Genomic DNA, 25,723 nt, shown 5'->3' on the forward strand with positions numbered 1-25,723 from the left:
GTAGTCCACAGAAACCCAAATTTTGCAAATTCAGCTTGTTAGGTGGGCAAATATATACACTACTGTGGTAAACTCTAATTTGTGTCTTCATCACAAAGTAGCATTCTAGAACATGCATTTTAAATCATAATGATAACTCTCATTCAAGCTCCAGAACAGTTTTTTTTTTTACTTCAAAAGTTACAAAGCAGATACTGGAAGAGGATAAACAGCTTTCTGCTTCAGTCTGATTAGCCAGTCCTTCAGTTTCGAAATCCTACTGGTTTGGGCTTTAACAGAAGTGGTCCCGTGGTTAAGATAATTGGGGAAATTCTGACAAGGATGGCTCATTTGCTAGTTATTCAAGGGGGTGGTTAGGAGGAATTTCTGTTATGAATTACAGTAGGGTGAAAGAATCTGTGTATTTTGCTTATTCTCTGTCTACATGAGCAACAAGTGCTGAGTAGGGCTAGAGGATCGGCTTCCGGGGTCATTCACTCACTCATCTGGCTGGCAAGTTGGTAGTCATTGTAAGGACACTCAGGTAACCTTATGGAAAGGCCATCCTGGGACCCAAAGGTTGACCTTTCCATAAGGTTACCTGAGTGGCCTGAGTGGCCTGATAACCCAGAGGCTGGCTCCACAGTAAGCAATCCAAGGGACCAGGGTAGAAGCCACAGTGTCTTACAGTGACGTAGCCTCAGAAGTCACACGCTTCTGCAATGTTTTATTGGTCACTCATGTGTGCTTAGTCATGTTCAATTCTTTGTGACCCTGTGAACAGTAGCCCAGCAGGCTCCTTTGCTCTTGGGATTCTCCAGGCAAGAATACTGGAGTGGGTTGCCATGTCCTCTTCCAGGGGATCTTCTGACCCAGGGACCGAATTCGAGTCTCCTGCGTCTCCTGCATTGGCAGGTGGATTCTTCACCGCTGAGCCACTGGGAAGCCACTGGTCACTCAGGTCAGCTCTGTTCAGCATAGGTGAACACTGTGCTAAAGCTTGCATATCAGAATTTAAAGATTTTTAAGGATAGTCTTTGAAAGTGGCTCTGGTGCCACTCCCCATTTAAATAAGCATTGGATCAGCGATCTTACAGCTGGTGCTTTTGGTAATCTCAAGGTGAATTTATTCAAAAAAGTAATGCTTTTCGGGTGCTGCATACTTTTCTATTATGCATTGCTCAGGAAAATGCCTGTTTGATTGCCAACGTTTTCACAGTGATTTATTTTTTGTTGTATTTGATGCCTGATAAGAACAACATTCACGTAATCTGGAATATCTAAAGAATTAGTATTCTGGCTTCCTCTTAGAAATTGTAGAATACATCCTCGAGCTTTAATGTGGTGCTGAGATCTTGCCTGCCTTATCTATTGATGTTACTGCTTTAATCTAGGCATTGGATCCAGGTGTCATTCAGAACCCTCACTGTATATAGGGCGTTTTTATTCAGAAAATAATGAATTCTGACTATACTCTTCACAAAATAAGGTGGTGTGAGTGGTAAAGAACCCACCTGCCAGGGCAGGATATGTAAGATACGTGGGTTCAATCCCTGGGTTGGGAAGATCCCCTGGAGGAGGACATGGCAACCCACTCCAGTATTCTTGCCTGGAGAATCCAATGGACAGAGGAGCCTGGTGGGTTACTGTCCATAGGGTCGAAAGAGTCAGACGCGACTGAAGTGACTTAGCACATACATACTCAGGCTGCTGTAATAGTGTGGAAGAGCAAGGCTGCCCCTGTAAGGGAAGAAAAAAAAGTTGTCCCTGTATTCTTTGTGACAGAAATCTTCAGAGGAGTAGGTATTTGAAGATTTAAGTCTCATAGGGAGAGGGCCAGGAAATTTGTGAATCAGGTATCTGTTTATTTTAAATGTATCCAAGTGAAATATCAGATAGATAGTTGGATATTCACAGAAGAGGGTTAGGATTTAAATTCGAGATTTAACATCATTCAGTTCAGTTCAGTCACTCAGTCGTGTCCGACTCTTTGCGACCCCATGAACTGCAGCACGCCAGGCCTCCCTGTCCATCGCCAACTCCTGGAGTCTACCCAAACCCATGTCCATCGAGTCAGTGATGCCATCCAACCATCCCATCCTCTGTCTTCCCCTTCTCCCCCTGCCCCCAATCCCTCCCAGCATCAGGGTCTTTTCCAATGAGTCAACTCTTTGCATGAGGTGGACAAAGTACTGGAGTTTCAGCTTCAGCATCAGTCCTGCCAAAGAACAGCCAGGGCTGATCTCCTTTAGGATGACCTGGTTGGATCTCCTTGCAGTCCAAGGGGCTCTTCAGGAGTCTTCTCCAACACCACAGTTCAAAAGCATCAATTTTTCGGCGCTCAGCTTGCTTTATAGTCCGACTCTCACATCCATACATGACCACTGGAAAAACCATAGCCTTGACTACGCGGACCTTTGTTGGCAAAATAATGTCTTCTTTTTAATAGGCTGTCTAGGTTGGCCATAACTTTCCTTCCAAGGCGCAAGCGTCTTTTAATTTCATGTCTGCAATCAACATCTGCAGTGATTTTGGAGCCCCCAAAAATAAAGTCAGCCACTGTTTCCACTGCTCCACCATCTATTTGCCATGAAGTGATGGGACCAGATGCCATGATCTTAGTTTTCTGAATGTTGAGCTTTAAGCCAACTTTTTCACTTTCATCAAGAGGCTCTTTAGTTCTTCCTCACTTTCTGCCATAAGGGTGGTGTCATCTGCATGTCTGAGGTTATTGACGCTAAAGCCTTGGGAGTAGGTGAGAAAACAGGAGAGAAAGCAGTCCTGGTACAAGTCCTCAGGCCCTCATGTTTTAGAAGATGCCTGAAGAGACAAAACAAACCAATAGAGGAAATCAGAGGGAGGAGGAAAGCCAGAAGAACAAGTAGAGGACAAGAGAAGACATCTACTTCAAGTAGAAGAGAGTGGTCTGCTTGGTCTAATGTTCCTGAAGAGGTTACTGTACTAAGATGAGGCAATGGAATTAGGCCGCTGGGTAGTCATTAGTGACCTTGACAATTGAGTTTCAGGAGATTGTTTAGGATTAGGGTGGGTTAAAGAGTAAATTAAAGGTGAGAAAATAGAGATAGGAAATGAAGGCCACTAGATGAAGAAGTTTTGCTGTGAGTAGAACAAAGAAATGGTCATATCTAATTGGTGGGGCGGGGGAGGTGAAGGGGAGCTGAGGTCAGGAGAGGAATTTCCTGGCCCAGAGATCGAACCCAGGTCTCCTGCATTGCAGTCAGATTCTTTACCATCTGAGCTATCGGGAAGTCCTGAGGAATTTCTTAAGATGTGTAATAATAGAGCACATTTGTTCATGATAGTGGTTCAGTAGAAGAGGAGAAACTGACTATACGGGAGAGAGAGAGGTTAGTCAGTGGTTTTCTTGCAAAGACAGGAGTAGTTGGACTCCATGCCCACGTTAGGGTATTGATCTTTGATAGAAGCAGTGCTGCTTTTTCTATTTTAATAGAAGAGAAGCAGTGTAGAAGCACTACAATTCTACCGATCTTACGGGACTTGGCAAAGAAAGTTTTTTTAAAGATTTATGAAGTAAATATAAGTTTCAGTTTTAAAAATATTTATCTATATTGAAAGAAGGAATTAAATTTGTTAGTTTGCCTTGATTTTCCTTTCTCTCTTTCACTTTTACAGTGTTAAGTGTTCGTGTTGAACTCTTACTGTGATTCATTCTCTCAACCCCTAAAATGAATCTGTGTATTAGATCTACTCTGAGTAGTGCAAGTGACCCAGAGGTTTCTGATTTGATTGACACAATCCAGTAATGCCAGGTAGATTTGGTTTTGTCATTTTACTTAAGAATAAATTTGGATTGTTTACCCTGTAATAGAAAACATTTATCTTCAGATACTCAGAAATGAAATAATTTTATAGGCTATACATTGCCTTACATGCTAAAATTCAGCATAAAGCAGGAGGGAGGGACGACATTAAAAAAAGCAGGAAATGGTAGTATAGAATTAGGCAATGCTATCTTCAGTATATCGGGTATTGAAAAGGTCATTGTTTTCTCATCCAAGGTAAGAACTTGAGGATACCGTGTAAGAATAAAAGTCTTGACCCAAGTATTTGGTTTGAGGTTCTAATAAATAAACATCATTGTTACGCCATAAATTTATTCTTGCCTATACAGTAGATTTTGTCTTTAATGTCAATTTAAAAATTGGACTTTTTCTTATCAAATCAAATGTATTTCCAGGGCTCTTTTGTGTGCTATAAACTGATAAAATGATTGGCCAAGTGATCTAAGTATTTTAAATGTTAAGGTGATGGTAGTTTTAATTGTGTTTTGGAAAAAAGGCTATTTTTTAAAAACTCATTCTGTGTGCTCCTTTTTCTTGAATTCACAGTGATACCATAAACATTTGGTGCTGTTTTGGTAATTTAAGTCCCTGAACTCTTTAGTGTTGACATCTCATCTTTATGGAGGAGGGTTTCTAAGTTTGTATTGTAAATTGTACCTTTGGGAGCAGTGTTATAGCTGTTTTAGGTTTTTAGTAAAGATCAAAGCTGAAAACATTAAACAAGACAACAAGACATGATTTTAAAAAGACACATGAGGAGACATAAAATTCTGCTTTAAGCATTTATTAAAAAAAAATTAATCAGAATTTGATTTTTTTTTCCCCCAGACGAAAGATAGCTTAAAACATTGGATGACCAGAAAGTGGAATTTTATCAGATTAGAGCACATTAAGAATTTAGAAAAAACGTTTCCTTTACTAACGAGGAGATGTTTGAATATTTGTTAATTTGGTAAAATGATTGTCAGAGGTGATTTTTTAGTTCTTTGTCTTATTAAAAACATAAATTAGTAAGTATGCTGTCAAAATTGTCAAAATAAGACTAATTAAAACAATTAAGTTTATTATAGAGTGTAAAATTTTGTGTGTTTTTTTCCTGTTGTTATGTTTTTCAGTTGAAAAAGTCTTTGGTCATTAGTTTTAACTATAAATTAGTAGTATATGCATATAATGCTTGGTTATTTCTTCTCTAAAGTAAGAAATATCAACTGGTTCTATTAACTTTTGTAAATCTTGCCATAATCATGTATCCTTCCTTATTTGAAATGTCCGTATTTTTCATTGCCTATAAGAAGATGTCTAAAGTTTTTATCCTACCAGACAAAATGTAAAACTGCCGTAAAATTCCTAAATATCTTTAAAGGCTACTTCTCTTGCTACTTTCTCTCTGAACTCATTCTTGATTGCCTAGCCAGAAATTATCAAATCTCTCATCCTTTGGTACAGATGTTACCTCGTATTAAAACTTTTCTTGTGCACATTTGTAAGTTGATATCTTACTCCTCTTTGTATCATCTACATTCATACATTCAGCAGTGTTATTGGATGTCTGCTGTGCCCCAAACACTGTTGTAGGTGTGAAGGCAACAGCAGTGCATGAGAATCCAGGTCCCTATCCTCATGAAATTTATGTTCTAGTTTGGGAATGATAATGAGGGAGACAAAATTAAATAAACAGATAGATGCCTAGAGCCTTTTAGATGTTAAATGTTTTGAGGAGAAAACAGTGTATATGATAGAAGGTTTAAGGAGAGTACCAGTGTTGATTTGATGGCGATGGAAGATCTCTTTGAAGATGTGACATTTATGCCAAAGCTGAACGATAACAGTGGAGCAGTCATTTGAAGATTTGGGAGCAGAGTTCTCGAACTGAAAGACAGACAGTGCAAAGGCATTAGAGAGAGGAAAGAACGGGGGAGGTGGGGGAAGAGGGTGGGAATGGAAGCAGGAGGTAGGTTATACAGTCTTGTAAGCAGAGGTAAGGGATTTGAAATTTATTCTAATTTAATTTCGAAGCCTGAGAATTGTTGTTTAGTCGATAAGTTGTGTTTGACTTTGCAACCCCATAGACTGTAGCCCATCAGGCTCCTCTGTCTGTGGGATTTCCCAGGCAAGGCTACTGAAGTGGCTTGCCATTTCCTTCTCCAGGGCATCTTCCCCACACAGGGATCAAACCTGCATCTCCTACATTGGCAGGCGAGTTCTTTACTACTGAGCCACCAGGGAAGCCCCGCATTTACGGGTTCATGTGATTACATTGGGCCCACTCAGGGCCACCCTCCCCCTCCTTTATTGAGAGTGTACTATACAACCAGCACAGTACTAGGCACTGATGTGTATTGCTGAGCAAGCAAAGATTTTAATCCAAAAGCCACATACAAACAAGACGGAAGTGACCTCCATTCTCAAGGAAAGTCCATGTCAAAATGTCCAGGACCATAGTGCTCTGGAATTGGCCTACTTGAATCATAGGAGTTTGACTGTGGTTGTAAGAGTTATTCCTTACAAGTTACAAGGTAACTTTCTCATGTCTCTCAGTTCAGCTCAGTTCAGTCACTCGGTCGTGTCTGACTCTGTGCGACCCCATGAACTGCAGCACACCAGGCCTTCCTGTCCATCCCCAAATCCCAGAGTCCATCCAAACCCATGTCCATCGAGTTGGTGATGCCATCCAACCATCTCATCCTCCATCGTCCCCTTCTCCTCCTGCCCTCAGTCTTTCCCAACATCAGGGTCTTTTCAAATGAGTCAGCTCTTCACATCAGGTGGCCAAAGTATTGGAGTTTCAGCTTCAGCATCAGTCCTTCCAATGAACACCCAGGACTGATCTCCTTTAGGATGGACTGGTTGGATCTCCTTGCAGTCCAAGGGACTCTCGAGTCTCCTCCAGTACCACAGTTCAAAAGCATCAATTCTTCGGTGCCCAGCTTGCTTTATAGTCCAACTCTCACATCCGTACATGACCACTGGAAAAACCATAGCCTTGACTAGACGGACCTTTGTTGACAAAGTAATGTCTCTGCTTTTTAATATGCTGTATAGGTTGGTCATAACTTTCCTCCCAAGGAGTGAGCGTCTTTCAATTTCATGGCTGCCATCACCATCTGCAGTGACTTTGGAGCCCAGAAAAATAAAGTCAGCCACTGTTTCCTCATCTGTTTGTCATGATGTGATGGGACCGGATGCCATGATCTTCGTTTTCTGAATGTTGAGCTTTAAGCCAGCTTTCTCACTCTCCTCTATTTCACTTTCATCAAGAGACTCTTTAGTTCTTCTTCACTTTCTGTCATAAGGGTGGTATCATCTGCATATCTGAGGTTATTGATATTTCTCCCGGCAGTCTTGATTCCAGCTTGTGCTTCCTCCAGCCCAGCATTTCTCATGATGTACTCTGCACATAAGTTAAATAAGCAGGGTGACAATGTACAGCTTTGACATACTCCTTTTCCTATTTGGAACCAGTCTGTTGTTCCATGTCCAGTTCATTTTTTGTTTGTTTGTTGTTTTTTGCTTTTTTCCATGTCCAGTTCTAACTGTTGCTTCCTGACCTGCATACAGGTTTCTCAACAGGCAGGTCAGGTGGTCTGGTATTCCCGTCTCTTTCAGAATTTTCCTGTTTGTTGTGATCCACACAGTCAAAGGCTTTGGCAAGTCAACAAAGCAGAAATAGATGTTTTTCTGGGACTCTCTTGCTTTTTCGGTGATCCAGCAGATGTTGGCAATTTGATCTCTGGTTCCTCTGCCTTTTCTAAAACCAGCTTGAACATCTGGAAGTTCACGGTTCACGTATTGCTGAAGCCTGGCTTGGAGAATTTTGAGCATTACTTTACTAGCGTGTGAGATGAGTGCAACTGTGTGGTCATTTGAGCATTCTTTGGCATTGCCTTTCTTTGGGGTTGGAATGAAAACTGACCCTTTCCAGTCCTGTGGCCACTGCTGAGTTTTCCAAATTTGCTGGCATACTGAGTGCTGCACTTTGACAGCAAGCATCATCTCTTAGGATTTGGAACAGCTCAACTGGAATTCCATCACCTCCACTAGCTTTGTTCATAGTGAGACTTCCTCAGGCCCATTTGACTTCGGACTCCAGGATGTCTGGCTCTAGGTGAGTGATCACACCATCGTGATTATGTGGGTTATGAAGATCTTTTTTCTCATGTCACTACATGGTTCTTTATTGCATCCATACTGGTCTTAACTAAAGCAGATATTTTCAATGCCAGCATTGGATAAATGTCAGCCAAACAGAGCCAAAACAAACTTTGCCATTGTTCTGAGCTTTAGGGCAAGGGTCACAGTGCTCTGGGGCTCATCTTCCCCATGTAAGCTCATTCTTTAGAGTGTGTTCCTTCTTTAGGGTTGCAGGCTACCATATGGCATGCAGAGAAAGTGCCAAACGAGTGACAGTGAATCTTGTCTCCTTTTTTTTAAAGTCTGCTAATTAATAACTTTAGTTACATCTGCCAAGTCCTTCTTACCATGTAATATAGCGTATTCACTATGGTAACACCAGGGCATACATGTTTGACGTCTTTAATATCATATAAGAGCAGTGAAGCAGAATTAACTCTGACAGAGTTAATTTTTGAGTCATTCCAGTTTTTAAATTTCTTTTACCTTTACTTATATGCCTACCTTCAAGGATTACCTTGATAGTGACGCCTGATAGATTAGCCATACTCCATAAGACAACCCGAAACTGTTTATCTTTAGTTTTAGTTATTTAACTAACTGAACATAAAAATGTGGAAATGCCTCTTGCATTTAAAGAGATTTTGTTCTAGATATCTTCCAGAGAAAGCTGTGGTTACTCATTGATAAAAAGTTGTGGGTCAAGAGAATTTATTGATACTGTCTAAGCTGTTTGAGATTTTTTGTTTTCACTTATTCTGATTATTTAAGAAATGGATTCACTCAATAAATGCTTATTGAGCAGCGCTAGGTGCTAGGATGATAATAACTGAACACGTAACTTCTTTTGGTAATTAATTATTTCAATTGGAAGCTAATTACTTTACAGTGTTGTAGTGTGTTTTGCAGCACATTGACATGAATCAGTCATGGGTGTACATGTGTCCCCCATCCTGAACCCCCCTCCCACCTCCCTCCCCATCCCATCCCTCTGGGTCATCCCAGTGCACCAGCCCTGAGCACCGTGCCTCATGCATCAAGCCTGTCCGGGTGATCTGTTTCACATATGATAATATACATGTTTCAATGCTATTCTCTCAAATCATCCCACCCTCGCCTTCTCCCCCAGAGTCCAAAAGTCTGTTCTTCACACATGTGTCTCTTTGGCTGTCTCGCATATAGATAGGGTCATCGTTACCGTCTTTCTAAATTCCATGTATATGCGTTAGTACACTGTATTGGTGTTTTTCTATCTTCACTCTGTATAAATAGGCTCCAGTTTCATCCACCTCATTAGAACTGATTCAAATGCATTCTTTTTAATCGCTGAGTAACATTCCACTGTATATGTGTACCACAGCTTTCTTATCCGTTCGTCTGCCGATGGACATCTAGGTTGCTTCCATGTCCTGGCTATTGTAAACAGTGCTGCAATGAACATTGGAGTACATATGTCTCCTTCAATTCTGGTTTCCTTGGTGTGTATGCCTAGCAGTGGGATTGCTCGGTCGTATGGCAGTTCTATTTCCAGTTTTTTAAGGAATCTCCACACTGTTCTCCACGGTGGCTGTACTAGCTTGCATTCCCAACAACAGTGAAAAGACAGCCTTCAGAATGAGAGAAAATAATAGCAAACAAAGCAACTCGCAAAGAATTAATCTCAAAAACATACAAGCAACTCCTGCAGCTCAGTTCCAGAACAATAAAAGACCCAATCAATAAATGGGCCAAAGAACTAAACAGACATTTCTCCAAAGAAGACATACTGATGGCTAACAGACACATGAAAAGATGCTCAACATCACTCATTATCAGAGAAATGCAAATCAAAACCACAATGAGGTACCATGTCACGCTAGTCAGAATGGGTGCTATCCACGAGTCTGCAGGCAATAAGTGCTGGAGAGAGTGTGGAGGAAAGGGAACCCTCTTACACTGTTGGTGGGAATGCAAACTGAACACGTAACTTTTTAGGAATCATGAGACTCTGAAGGAGAAACAAGCTGCTCTGGGAGATAACACAGTCATCGTTTAGTAACTGTGAGTGGTTGGTTCTGAGACCTTGGAGGATATCAAAACCCAGAGATGCTCAAGTCCCTTTTATTAATATAAAACAGTATAGTATTTACATATAGTCTACATATATCCCTCCCATTATACTTTAAGTCGTCTCTAGGTTTGTTATAATAACCTTGTAAGTGCTATGTAAGTAGTTGCCAGGCTGCTTGGCAAATGCAAGTTTTGTCTTTTGGAACTTTCCCCAGATCTTTTCTGTATATTTTTGACCCGTGGCTGGTTGAATCCACAGTGGTTGAATGGAGAACCCAAGGATACAGAGCACCTACTGTACGTATATCTAGGTAGGTGGTCTAGCATGATCTGCTCATGAGGATTTGACCAACACTGGCTTGCCACTTCACTGTGGGTGGACCTGAATTAACCTTGAAATTTCTCTGAGCCTCAGTTTTCTATGTATGTGAATAGTAATCTTTAATTGGAGTTCCTGTGCCCTTTTGCAGTAGCACTAGCAATTTTGAATTAATTTGTATTAAGAAAGGCTCCCCCACAATTTATATATGTACCTGAATCTGCCTTTGGCTCCCTTACTTTTCTTCTCCTTCAAATGTGATGATTTCAAATTGTGTCCAAACTAGAGGTACTTAACTTTTGGAGGAAAAAATACAGAAATAATGTGTGTTAGTTGGTAGAAGTGTTATAAAATTTAGAAAAATCACGATTTTTATCATTTCTACACCCAGGGAAGACCCTTGACATTTTAGTGATCTTTCAGTCTTCTCTGTGCACATACATAGTTCATTTAAAAAAAGACAAGGCTAGTTGGCTAGATAGTATCATATTACAAATACAGTATGTATTTAACTTTAATTCATAATTATTATGATCACTGTAATTTAATAAATTTATATAATTATTAGATTATATAAATTATACAACTATCATAATTTATATAATTTAACAAAATATTTATAGTATATGTTATCTAGTTATAAATATTTGTGTATTAATAATTTGATAATTCTGCATTTTCACTTAATGCCACATGAATTACATAATACAATTGTATCTAATTATCTTCTATGACATAATTTAATTTTGTTAAGGTTGGAATGATGCATTTCTCAAATGTTTGGTAGAAGGTATTTATAAAGCCATTTGAATCTGGTATTTTTGTGTGTGTTGGACAGAGGAAAGGGGAAACATTTAAACTCCTCTAGCTTTCAGTAGTTGTAGAACTATTAAGATTATCTATTTCTTTCTTGAGTCAATTCCCCCCACCTTTAAACTGTGTTCACTTTATATATTTGGGATCTTGTCTGTCTCTAATATTCAATCTTTTAAAGAAACTAACCTTTTGCTCTGATCTTCAAACTTTACAAAAACGTACACAATGAAAAGGAAGGCATCTTCTCAGCAGAGCTGAGACCTTTCCAGAGGCAGTCAGTGTACTTTTTCTCAATGACATTTTTATCTTTTTACAACCCTTTTATTTTTTACTAAAACAGGATGAACAGTATGAGACGTAGTGATCTATACTCTCTTGTTTTCTCTCTTCTTTTTGTTTGTTTGTACATCAACCTCATTTTTAATGCCAGTGTAATATTCCACTTCATGGATGTATCCTGTTTAATTAAAAGTAGTTATGCTTTTTTCCCAGTAAAAACCTGTCCCATTTGTTTGATATAACCTAAGAACTTGATTTATTAACCCTATTGTAGTAATAGACATAATCATTTCAGAGGTCCAACAAGCCTTCCATGTGCCTTACCCTTTCACAAATAAGTTGAAATTACAATGTTCGTTGCTCTATAATAGCCTCCTTGGAAGAGGGTATGTTCCATTTAAGTATTTTTAATTTCAAACACAACTCTCTTCTGTAATTTAAATGCCATGTGATGTTGTTAGCACTTGAACCCCTGTTTCTTCTATAACTTACCCTAATGTGCAGTTTGAGAGATAGGTGCCGTCTTATGCTTCCTCATGGCTGCCCTGCTGCCCTTGCCACTTATTTATTTATTTATTTATTTTTCATTTATTTTTATTAGTTGGAGGCTAATTACTTTACAGTATTGTAGTGGGTTTTGTCATACATTGACATGAATCGGCCATGGATACACATGTGTTCCCCATCTCGATCCCCCCTCCCACCTCCCTCTCCACCCGATCCCTCTGGGTCTTCCCAGTGCACCAGCCCCGAGCACTTGTCTCATGCATGCAACCTGGGCTGGTGATCTCTTTCACCATAGATAATATACATGTGTCGATGCTGTTCTCTCGAAACATCCCACCCTCGCCTTCTCCCACAGAGTCCAAAAGTCTGTTCTGTACATCTGTGTCTCTTTTTCTGTTTTGCGTATAGGGTTATCATTACCATCTTTCTAAATTCCATATATATGTGTTAGTATGCTGCAATGTTCTTTATCTCTCTGTCTTACTTCATTCTGTATAATGGGCTCCAATTTCATCCATCTCATTAGAACTGATTCAAATGAATTCTTTTTAATGGCTGAGTAATATTCCATGGTGTATATGGACCACAGCTTCCTTATCCGTTCGTCTGCTGATGGGCATCTAGGTTGCTTCCATGTCCTGGCTATTATAAACAGTGCTGCGATGAACATTGGGGTGCACGTGTCTCTTTCAGATCTGGTTTCCTCGGTGTGTATGCCCAGAAGTGGGATTGCTGGGTCATATGCTTGCCGCTTATTTCAAGTTCATCTTCTTACATGTCTTTGAGATGCTACCTTTACTATGACTAACTTTTCATATACTTCTGGAATTTAAAAAAATGTGTTCCCTTGGTTGATCTGCCAGTATCATAGCTTTTTAAAGTCTTTTTATTTTTAAATGACTTTGTACTTATAAAAGAGAAAAATAAGAGAGTTCCTATGTACCCTTCAGTTAGTTTCTCCTAATGTTAACATCTTATATATCCATAGTATAATGATAAGAGCTAAGAAATTAGCTTACTGATACAGTACATTTGACTTCGTACTCTTTTACTTATAATGGCTTTGCAGCAATTATTTAATATGTCATAGGAATACTCTTGCTCTTCCCTTCATATTTTCCCTTTTTTTTGCTTGTTTTTTCTTTCCAGTTGTCTAGCTGTAGCAAACAAAATAAAAAAAAAATTTATATAGTATTTATTTGGGGACCATGTAAAATTAACTCAGGGAGAAAGGACATCATTATGCTACTGAATCTTTAGTACAGAAACAAGATATGTCTTTCCATTTGTTGAAATCTACCTTTGTGTCTCTCAGAAGTGTTCCATAGTTTTTCTCATACATGTTTTGAACTCTTTATTCAGTTTATGCCTGTTTTTTTAAAATTATAGATAAGATCTTTTCTTTCATTTTATCGTTTATCTGGTTTCTCTTTGTACATATAAAGGAAAGATTTCTTTATGTTTTGTACTTGACTAAACTACTAGATTATCTTGTTGTAGTAATATTTAGTTGGTTCTTTTGGATATTCTAGTTATTTAATTGTACCCCTACCAGTAGTATTCCTTTCTAATTTCATTCTCTGTGTTGACTGATAAAAATGAGTAACAGTGGTAAAAATGGGGCTTTCCCTGACTTTAGTAATATAGTATATCTAGTATTTCCTCATCGGGTGGTGCTGGCTTATTGTGGGTCTGAAATATATTGTGTTTAAAAAGTGTGCTTTTATATCCAGTATTTTCAATAAGAATGGGCATTGAGTTTTTAAGGCGTCTTTTCATCACCTTCGGCATGATAATATTTTTCTTCTATGTAGCTCTAATAATGTGTTGGGTGATATCAGTTTTACAACAGTGACTTTTCTTGTAAATTTTAGATTTTCCATCTCTTGCGGTTAGTTTTTATCAAAGTAGTTTGTATCAAAAGTACACTTTCTAGTAAATTATCTATTTCATTTGGTTTTCAAGTTTGCTTACATAGACTTGAGCAAAGTAGTCTTCTATGATTCTTTTGGTTTCTTTTTGCATTGATATTTTCTTTTTTTTTTTTTTCATTACCATCTGATAGTACTGACAAATACATCTTTTTTAAAATTCATTAAACCAAATGAATAAAAGCAGTTTAACTAATTTTTTTAAAATCCCAAACTTCTTAATTTATAATAAAGAATCTTTCAGATTTAATTCTAATTGTGTATCCCTTACCTACCTAAACTTTTCTGCCTCCTTGCGTTAATATCTTAGGGTCCTTGTAGATTTGTTTCTAGTGACCATTTGGATAAAAGTCTAGATAACAGTCCTTTTATAAAACTCTCTTCTCCCCTACCCTGCTCTTAAGGGGTGAGAATCCTTTTAGTGCACACCCTGTCTCCCTGGTGACTCAGAAAGAATCCAATGCTGGAGACCTGAGTTCTGTCCCTGGATCAGGAACATCCATTGAAAAAGAGATTGACTCCCTTCTCCAGTATGCTTGCCTAGAGAATTCCGTCGACAGAGGAGCCTGGCGTGCTCCAATCCATGGCTCTCAAAGAGTTGGACAGGACTGAGCAGCTAACCCTTTCGCTTACTGAGAAGCATGTTTTAAAGATTCAAAGATTTTTCCCATTTCATCAGATAAATTTTGAGGTTTTTTTTTTTTTTTTTTTTTTAAATGATGCTGGGTGAGTTGCATTTACGATATATTTGGTATGAAATTCTTGTGATTGTTTAAAAGGCTTTCTAAAACAAATTTATGATTTTTTAAATTTTGCATTAAGCAATTTTGACTTAGGTATGGCGGCAACATATTAAAAGGACATAAGGCAAAGTATTACCTCGAAACATCGTATTTTTCTCATAAAATTATATGAGAACATCCTGTTTTCTAAAGCAGAAATGACTTAAATGTTTTGATTCTGGAGGGAGAGAGAAAAAAAATAATGGTATGTTTTAATTGTCCACCTAAAGGGTTGAATTCTTTTTTGTTCCAGTAAAAAGCACTTTTAGTAGTCTCTTGCTCATTTTGTCCATCTGGCTCTTTTTGTGATTGTATGTGGTTATAGCCTCTGTGTCTAAACATAATTCCAGTAATTTTCTCTTTCCCTGTATTATTACTTTTTCTCTTATTTATACTATTTTAGTGGAAAATTGCCTGTTAGGATTTTATTTGGAGTGAGGAATTTTAGGTCTTATGTTACTAAATGCTGTCAGATTCCCACCTTTGTCACATGATTTTTAATGTACTGCCTCTTTGTAGGTAGAGCTGCTTCTTAGTGGTATGGTATAAAATAGATAGGGCTTCCCAGGTGGCTCAGTAGTAGAGAAACCGCTTGCCAGCACAGGAGACTGGGGTTCAATCCCTGGGTCAGGAAGATGCCCTGGAGGAGGAAATGACAACCCACACCAGTATTTTTGCCTGGATCATCCCATGGACAGAGGAGCCTGATCGGCTGCAGTCCATGGAGTTGCAAAGAGTCAAACCCAACTGAGCATGCATGCACACAAAACAGATAAGTGATCCCACCTATGAATTTCTCCTTTGTTTCTCATGTACCTTCTCAGTCCTTTTTCAAAAGAGTGAATTACTTCTTCACCTCTTGTCGATTGGTCAGAGGACTAAGGCTTTTAACAGTAGATTAACTTTAGGTCTTACTAAGGAAGTTACATAGTAAGTGTATTTTCATGATATAACTTACACAGGACTTTTATTTTTAGACCATCCTTTTGTTTCTCAATTCTAACAATATCCCTGTAAATTATATTAGAAAAGGTAGTAAATGTCCATTTTACGAATGGTGAAATGAGTTAAAATTCAGGGGCAAAGGTGAAGGCACGACCAAGACTGAAACTGAGACCCGGATCCCCAAATACTAGTCTAGCGCTCACTCTTTTCAGTCATGAAGGTTTTTGAGGGTGATCCCCACCACCCAGGACTCTTGTTTCCTTCCAGATTTATTGTCCCTAGCTGTTGGAGAACAGACGGAGACCTGTGTCACTTGATTTCCCTTGTTAGGGTTTCCCTTCCAGTTGCTGAACTACAATATTGTCATGACTAGCCAGTGTTGTAATTTGTCTGCCTTATTTCGTATAGTGGATTTTTACTGCAGAAACAATTTTTTTATGTCCAGATCTATTAAGTATTGCTTGAGTACAGACTCTGTTATACTTTTTAACTCTTAAGAGATAGGTAGAATTTTATTCCATAGAAATTAAACTACAAAGAGGATCTGGGTCTTTGGAACTTCGGTAGTCTGAACATAATTTCTAACATTCTCTAATTCTTCAGGCCAAGGACCTCTTATTACCTGACTATCATCTGTATCTTTCTTTTCTCCCCTTTTCTTTCATGGTAATGTAATTAATAGCAAGGCTGTGCTTCGCTTCTCTTTGACAGTCTCTACTCCTAAAATCATCTGTTTTCTTCAAGTGTCTTTCAGCCTCAATGTGAGCACAGTGGGTCCTGTGATACGTATGCCATAACATGGCCTATTGTATTCATCCTTTTGGATAAATGTAATATAATTTATATTAGCAGTTTTTATCATCTTTCTTTCCAAAAGAGTTGAAGTCTCAATCCAATCCTCTCCCTTGTGTCTGTTTTGTTTAATGACCGCCTTTTTAATGAGGCCTTTTTGGAACTTCATATTTCCCCATGGATAATGTTTAAGACTAGCCTTTTATCAAATGAAAAGTGGTAGACTGCAATACCTAATCTCATTAATCCATTTGGGCTATAAAATTATGTGACTGTTGGGCAAAATCCAGAAATAAATTAATATGACCAATATAAATATATTTCTTATCAATAACTGCATTTCCCAAATCTTGTCTGTAAGACCATTTAAAATATCTCTGAAACCTCAAAAAAATTCTAACCTGATAGAAATCTTACCCACCTGTGAAAAGGCAGGTGTTTTTCAAACACTACTGACGTTCTCTTCTATGTTAACTCTTATTTGTCTTTCATTAAACCCCGGTATTTCGGCTTCTCAGAAAGGCCCTGCCACTCACACAGTGTTGTTTTGGTACTGAAACTGCTACATTAACACAGTTCTTGTTAAATGTCTCTGAGGTTTTATTTCTTTATCCCTTTCTTTGTAACAAGCAGCCACTCTATTTTTTCAGTAGTGAATTTCAAAATCCTTTTTAACCTTACAGGTCCAGGGGTAGCCAAGGATGGCTGCAGCTTCCTATGATCAGTTGTTAAAGCAAGTTGAGGCCCTGAAGATGGAGAACTCAAATCTTTGACAAGAGCTAGAAGATAATTTCAATCATCTTACAAAACTGGAAACTGAGGCATCTAATATGAAGGTATCAAGACTGTGACTTTAAATTGTCGTTTATCCATTTTTATTCCATGTTTCTTCCTGTAAACTTTGGGTTAGACACTTCACTTACTTAGAAGTGTATTTTTTAAGTTAAGCAGTAATCTGTAAACTCTTTCTTGCAAAAGTTAACATTGATATTTTCAGTCCAGATGTTTTTAACTCATCCAGCAAATCATATAAAGAAAATGATTATAAAACCACAGTGACTAAGTAGTTAGTCCTTAGTTATTTTTAAGCTTAAAAATGAGAGACCAACTTTACCATCACTATAGTGAGGCTGAGCATTCTATGTAATTCACAGAAACTAGCCTCACAGCTGCCAAATTTATCTTAAGGATTAAAACAAAGCATAGTCATCATCCCCAACCCCCTCAGATCTTGTCATCACTTAAGTGCTGCAGTGATAGATCGTCAAGAAATTTGGGGTGACCTAATGAGAAGAGTCCCGAAGTGAAGATTAGTACCTGATTCTATTTCTGGTTTTGCCATAAGCTGAGCTACAGACTGTCGGGTGCCCTTCTGGAATTAAATTGCTTTATTTGAAAAAGTAGTCATTGCACTAACAGAAGATGTCCACGACACTCAAGCCCTGAAATTGGTTTGCTGTATAGCATTGCAAAGCTGTGATAACCTCCATGAAAAGTTATAAAATATTCAGTGTTCACTGGGAAAATATGTTCTTATTTCAAAATAATTGCAGTCAAAACTTTAACTGTTTTAATTTCCAGTTAGGCAGATTTTCCTCTCACTGAATTTAATAGAACTGGAGGTCATCAACAAAACTGTTACCTCCTTCTCTTTTAAAAAAATCCTTCTTGCTACGTGTTTTTTCTGCGCCTTGGCCATTTTACCATCTGGGTTTCTGACCCTCTTCTTCCTGTCTGCTTACTACTCTTATTCCTTATTCATTTATTATTCTCTTCTATTTCTTTTTCCATGCATTTTGAGGTCTCTCTTATTCTTCAAGCTTCTGTGTATTACTGAACTATTGAGCTGCTCCTCTTTTGCCTTTTTATTCACTATCAAAGCAGTTTAGCCTTTTACTCATTTGAACCTTTCTTTCTTTTTCTCTCTCTCTTTCTCTTCTATGCATAAATCTTTTCTACTGTGTTGCCTATTTCTGTGGCAGTAGCAATGACAGATCTCCAAGATACCGATCTCAGATCCTTCATAAAGAAATATTTTTTTCTATAGACTATAAAGAAGCATTTTTTTTTTCTCACTGCAAACCATGAAAACAGCTGTGAATCAATTACCTACTAGGTTAAAAAAGCGTAGCTTGATATTTTAACACTGATCAGCATAATGTATCTAAAATTATTGTTCATGACACGTGGTTTTAAAAGTTTAAAGATACAAAATTTAAATTCCCCAGCAAGACTAATGGTTTATCTGCTTCAGAAGTATATTTTGTAGAGAATTCTTCCTAGCACACCTATCTGAATGTCTCTTGTGCAGAATTCTGAGTCCCTTTTTCAAGTTTTTTATTTTTATAAACTACTTGAGCAAATTGAAACTTCATTTTGGTGAAACATTTTAACATACCTTTAGATCTATCTCCATGGATGGAAATGCTGAAATGTGGAATGTCTCTCAGAGTAACACTATAAGGCAGATCCTTAAATTTCTGCAATGGAATACCAGGTTGGCCTCTTAGGAATGAGGTCATGAATATACATCATGAATATTAGTATTTAAGATATGTCTGAATTCAACCATGAATTGATTACTGCTCAGTGAGTGTTTTTACAGACATCCTTGCAAAGCCATCCACATATTTCCTCAGGATTTAGTGTATGGTATCATAGCAGTTATGCCCTTATACTGAAGTTATTTATGTATCTCCTTTCAAGAAGCTTTTTGAAAAAAAAGAAGCAGCAGCAGCTTTATAGTACTAACAGGAAACCATGCTCTGTTTATTTTGTCTTAAAATACTGATGTGTGAATGAAGACACTTGGAAACATTGGAATTAAAGTTAATCATTGGATTAAAGTTAATTGGAACATTGGATTAAAGTTAATCCGAAACAATGGTTATTTTTCAAAAAAATAACTTTTTAGACTTTGTAATACATCATATGATCTTGTATTATGTTTGCTGATCGTTCCTGTGTAATGTGTCCACCCTGTGGATGGCAAGGTGTGTCTCTTTCAACTACATTATTTCAGGATTTCTGAAATTTATACAGTAGTGCCATCTAGTGGCAAAAGAGAATACTGCTTTGTTATTGATTACATGTCATTGATAGTATAAAAATATTCTGTGTGTGTGTGACAGTCAGGGAAATATGTGTACAGCAGTTAAGGAAATGTGAGCATTGACTGTATTTGAGAATATTAAGAAAATGTTTATTTTGTAGTTCTAATGATGGCATTGTGGTTGTGTTTAGGAAGAATCCCTTTTTAAATATACATGTAGAATTTTTTTAGAGAAGAAACAGTATGATGACTGAGATTTGTTTTTCAAATAAATTTGGGTTGAGGGGGAATGGACGAAGTGGTTATAAGCATAGATGAAAGAAGCCCATGAGTTGATAATGTTTGAACTAACATGAGGATACATAGGAGTTCATTACATTATTCTCTACATTTATGGATATACTTGATGCTTCTGTGATTAAAATAAACTGCAGATTTTGTGGGATTTAGAATAAGAATGCAGCAATTATAGCTAAACTTAAGGGAAATTATATAGTATACTTCTTACTCCAGGGCAGGAAGTCAATGTGATTTACTTTAAAATGCTGAGCATCGCAGCATGATAAATATGGTGAAAAATTAAGTTAGTTGCACGGTCGTATCCGACTCTCTGTGACTCCATGGACTGCACCTGTCCCGCTCCTCTGTCCATGGAATTCTTCAGGCAGGAGGACTGCATTGGTTGCCATTTTCTTCTCCAAAATATGGTGAAGTATGAAGCATTTAAATTGAAAGATGGCATGGTGTAGAAAAATATATCTAGGTAAAATATTAACCAACCATTTATATCTCTTGTATTTTAGCAAAATGAAGTATTTATAAATTGTTTTAACTATAAAACCATGTATATGGAGAGTATCTTGTATTTTCAGAGTGTAAGAAAAAAATGAGAAGTAAAAATTCAAATTGGCACAGTTCATAATTTATTTTGAAGATTTAATTACCAAGTATACTTTTATCTAGTAATAAAAAATATCAGTAACTGTGACATAGTGAGGAAAACAGAAGTGGATCAAGTTGAAAACTCCCTTGAAATGACACAGTTACTCATTCATATTTTCTATTCACTTAAATGACCACAGTATATTTGTCTGTAATAATTAATTCTCTCATGTTTCTAAAATCTTAACTTTTTAAAAATAATGTTTGATTATATGATTAATTTTTTAAAACCAAACTTCCAGAATTTATAAATACAAAAGAATATTCTCTCCTTTAAAATTACATATTTATTTTAAAAACTGTCATTTCTCAAAACATTTTTTGAAATATTTTGTTTGGAATTGCTTTGTAGTTGTGCTGCATCTTTTAAAAACCTCTTTGAAATTAAGGACTTCTTTTTAGGCTGTATTAAGTATGCAACCCCAAGCAATTGATCAGCCCTACCGCAGCAATTAGAAAACACTGGATAAAAACAAAAACCATTCTTTTAAGGACATTGGAGAACTGTGAAATCATCAAGAACTATACTAACTAAAATTCCTAAGAGGAAAGAGTCCTTTCTAGATGAGCTGAGATCACCAGTAATTTTCTTCCCCAGGGGTATTTACTGATTCTGTAACACACCGATAATTAATCATTGGCACAGGCATTGAGACTCCACTGGAGGAAGGAAACCGTTGGGCAAAGACGTGGACATGTGCAAAGCATTGACATTTAGCAGGGCTCCAAGTGTATGACTAGTGTCTCACATTCTCTCCAAATGCATGGGGTGTTAGCTGAGTCTTGTTGGGGGGAAGATGCCCGGGAGGGCTAGGAAGCAGATCATTAAGAGGCAGTGTCCTGCTAAAGCAGGTCTCAGCCTCAGTGTAAGAGAAGAGATACATTCAGAGAACTCAGCAAACCAAATCAGATGCGAAAGCGAAAGTCGTTCAGTCATGTCCAACCCTTTGCAACCCCATGGACTATCCAGTCCATGGAATTCTCCAGGCCAGAATACTGGAGTGGGTAACCTTTCCCTTCTCCAGGGGATCTTCCCAACCCAGGGATCGAACCCAGGTCTCCCACATTGCAGGCAGATTCTTCACCAACTGAGCTATTAGGGAATCTCATATGAATTTCACTTAAACTGCATCTGCAACCCATTTTCAGTTATTGGTTGAAGGAAATCAGACCCCAGTGGTGGAAAGGGCAAACTCTGTAAGGGAAACTCTAATCTCAAGTCTTTCCTGCTCTTGTATGTATAATGACTGGCATACGGTTAAAAGTTACAAGAAATACAAAGAAATAGGAAAATGACTGATAACCAACAGAACAAATAGTTAATAGAAGCAAATCCCAAGATGATCCACATGTTGTAAGCAAGTAACAGTCAAGGATTTTAACATAATTATTTTAAATGTTTTGATAAAAATGATGGATTAAGTGGATAAAGAGTCAGAAAATCTCAACAGAGAATTGGAACCTATAATTAAGAAGACTCAAACTTAAACCTTGCTGGTAGGAGTATAAAATGGCACAAACACTTTGAAAAACCACTCAGCAGTTTCTTTTAATCACTGTGACTCAGGGTTTAAACCTCCAGATATATATTCAAGAGAAGTGAGTACGTGTGTCCACCTGGAGATAAGTGCAAGAACGTACATAGTAGCATTCTTCACAATAGCCTCCAAACTGGCAACAACCCAAATGCCCATCAAAAGGATAAGGGATGTATCAGTGGAGATCTATTCATACAGTGGACAACTACACAGTATTAAATAACTGATACATACAACAGCATGGATGAGTGTCATAGAGATTTTGATGAGCAAAAACCACGAGACACAAAAGGCTGTATACTGTATAATTTCATTTATATGCAATTCACAAGGAGGCCAACTAACTGATAACAAAAATCAGAGTACTGATTACTTCTGGAGAATGAATACTGATTGATAAGGGGCAAAAGGGAACCTTCTGTGATACTGGAAATGTTTTGTGTCTTCCCTGGGTGGCACTTACATGGATACTTGGATTATATAAGAAATTTAAGATTGGCGTGCTTTTCACATGTATGTTCTGTCTCAGTAAAACAGAAAAGAAATGAGCTTAATTTTTATTATGGAATAGACACAAACTGTTCACAAGAAAATAGTAATGTAGTCATGCTGGGTGGTGTCATCTTGAGACAAAGTAACTGGATCTATAAATTAACTGCGTATTTTTGAGATTCATAACTCAGAATTTACAAGAATAATTTAGGAGAACACATTGGAATAAGTAGCTTTTCCAAGATAGATGCTTTGAAATTTTAATTTTCTAAACTTTATAAATTTCCATAATTTTATTTACTTTATGGTAATTGCTTTTATCAATAGACTTCTAGCCATATGCACAGAAACTTAAAACTTACAAGTTATGTATATTCACTCTCTTTAAAATTTAGGAAATACAGACAGAAAGAGATCAAGCTCACCCATTTAAAAACATTTTTTTAATGTTGGTAACCTTTGATAATGTGTATATTTTTCTCTCTGCATTTTATGCAAGCATGCATTCAATGGGATCATATTTTGCAGCATGCTTTTTAATTTAATATAGCTATCATTTCATGTCATTAAGTATTTTATAGTATTTTCACAGATGTATAATATGCCGTTGTTCGGCTAATGCCATAAATTTATTTAATCCTTTATTGTTGTACATCGCCTTTTCATTTCTGTTGTTGGTGTTATTTTAATTTTTCCTTCTTTTTAATATGTTTTTTAAAAACCAATAATGTGCCATTAATTTTCAAAAATTAAGTATATGTCCTATGACATATACAGGGATTTCTTTTAATTGTTGCTTTTGAATTCTTAAATGCTTGTACTTTTTCTGAAAACAGTATTTGTTTTGATAATATCTGTTGTTTTAAAATGAGGAAACCAAAACCAAAAATTGCTTGTAATCCCAACTTCTATAGAATACTCACTGTTAACACCTTGATGATAGGCTGTAGAGAAGGATCATCTATAAAGAAAGACCTGATCAGAGCTGTGCTTTAAAAGTCTTATTAATCTGTTAGTTCTATGCAAGGTAGGACCATTTAGGAGATTATTTTAGTAGTTTTGGTGGGGTCAATAGTCAGGATAATGACATAAAAATAGAGAAGAGATGGCTAATAAGAGATATTAAGCCTAGAATGCATACCACTGATAGTTCCTTGAGAAAGGTAGCTGTTGAATTGTGAGCCTGCGAATTGTAAGAAATAGGATAAGATTAAAAGATCTTTGAATTACAAGCTGCAGTGGATGGAAGGAGACCCAGGATCCTGAAAACTGCAGGTAGTTTTCAGTGGTAATTCTCAAACTTTGTGGAAGAGAATTGTGTCCTGATGTTTATAGTAATCTACATTCATTCAAGAAAGACATCCCTGTGCAAATTTATTTCCTATCCCACAGTTGTGATACACTGACACAATTTCTGACTATAAATAACAGTCACCTCCACGTTCCCACATCTACTTATCTAAGCCTTTTAACTTCCAACATGGTCTTTATTTGAAGGTCAGATCATTAAGGTCACAGGCTATTTCTTATTGTTAACATAGGAATTCTTTTCTTAATGCTTCTAATGTCACTATCAAGGTAAACCACTGACATAGTCTTTACTATATTTACTCTTTTTGACAGATTTTCTTTTCAATCTATTTATGGATCCTTTTTCACATAGAGGAACACTGCCCATAGCTATAGGATTGTAACTGTTCAAATACATTGTTTTGCATTTGGAATCCTACTTGGCCAGCAAAGATTTTGCTGTGAACTAGAGTGGGATGCCTCAGAATATGTAAAATGTAAAAATATGTATAAATTATTGTTAAGGAATATACAGAAAAACTAGTAGAAAGTGAAAGTTTTTGACCTCCTCTGACAAAAATTTGTTGAGAGAAGGCTTTAGATGGGAAAGGAAGCAATGGACCAAAAGTCAGGAGACAGCATACAGTCACTTAACTGCTGAGTATAAATCAATGTAGTAGAATGTATATAAATTTAGTATATAACTGCTTGGTATTTATTGGGGTGTTAAATGTGTTAATTTGCTGTCTTTCATGGCCATGTTGGTACAAGCTTAGTTTTTCTGTCTTCAGCAAATCTTTTGAGTCTCAGTTGGTCTGTCTGAAAAATGAGAGTAATCCACCTTGTTATGTTATTTCAGAAGTTACAAATATCTTAACTATTCCGTGTATACTGTATGGAGACTATTTGTAATCACCATCACCACAAAGTATCACTGTTGTTGTTGGGCTGTAATTTATTATTTATAATTAGTAATAGGTAATATATGTAAAGTACTTTGCATTTTATATGTTTTCAGATAGATCTGAAATAACTTTTTTCCCCCAGCAGACCTAAATGCCAAGAAAGTTAAAATCATATCTTCAAAAAGTCATTTAGAATTTCGTCATATTGAGATACTGTGTTCTTTTTTACAGGAAGTACTTAAACAACTACAAGGAAGTATTGAAGATGAAGCTATGGCTTCTTCTGGACAGATTGATTTATTAGAGCGTCTTAAAGGTAAATTTTTAAAAAGTGTTTTAAAGTAATTTTTTTAAGCTCCAGTTGTCAGCTTTAGGTGTGTGTGTCCAAATACAGCTTCTCTTGATTAGAATGTTGGTGTTGGATTTTCTTAGCCTCATGCATTAGGATGTAATTTTTAAAGTACAAATACGTAAAAAGTCTATTTGCTTGTCATTTTTTCAGTTATAACATTTAACTGCCTTTAAATAAACTATTTTAGATACCTTTCTTGACAATTTTCAGCTCTTTCTAAAACGCATTGCTCTTTTGCCAGGAGTCAGTGCCCTTCTTTGTTCCATTCAGAATAGAAGTGCTTTATCTTTGCACTTATATACACACAACACTGATTTTAAGCCATTTTAAATAGAATTTTAAAAGAATGTCTTTCTTGTTTTATCACTTAAAAATTCAAATGTCAAATCAGTAAGTTTTAATTGTAATTGAAGATGGGCAGAGAAATTACTTTTGGATCCTCAAATATATTATTACTTAGTAGGAATCTAAGAAAGCACATTCTGTCTAATTTTTCTTTAACATACTTTTTCCCCACCAGACTGACTCAAGCTATCTTGGAGGGAAAGTTTAGCTATTCTGTTCATAAATAATTGTTCATTCACTCATATACATTTGTGGCTTTCTCTGATAGAAATCTATAGTTGCAGGCCTCTAAACCAAAAGGTGAACACTTTTTATTTTTTAATGACCCAATATTTGTGTATATTGCAAGATGGTCACCACCACAAATGTACCCTTTTATAAGTGCTTTGACCTGGTGTTTTTTTTTTTTTTTTTTTTTTCAGGACGTTTCTGTTTTAGAACCAGTAGTCAGTG

At 36.9% G+C, this 25,723-nt stretch overlaps 1 long non-coding RNA gene across 15 annotated transcripts in view; it reads left to right on the forward strand.

The window, feature by feature from the left end:
• The window catches only part of LOC136165534 (uncharacterized), a 1,046,218-nt gene that overhangs the window by 414,024 nt on the left and 606,471 nt on the right, over positions 1 to 25,723 (forward strand). For all 15 annotated transcript variants that reach the window (XR_010662558.1, XR_010662559.1, XR_010662557.1 and 12 more), the window contains one exon: positions 17,038 to 17,190. This is a non-coding gene — a long non-coding RNA (uncharacterized lncRNA). The remainder of the gene's footprint in view (positions 1 to 17,037; positions 17,191 to 25,723) is intronic.

This window comes from Muntiacus reevesi, chromosome 3 (genome assembly GCF_963930625.1).
Source record: "Muntiacus reevesi chromosome 3, mMunRee1.1, whole genome shotgun sequence".
NCBI lineage: Eukaryota > Metazoa > Chordata > Mammalia > Artiodactyla > Cervidae > Muntiacus > Muntiacus reevesi.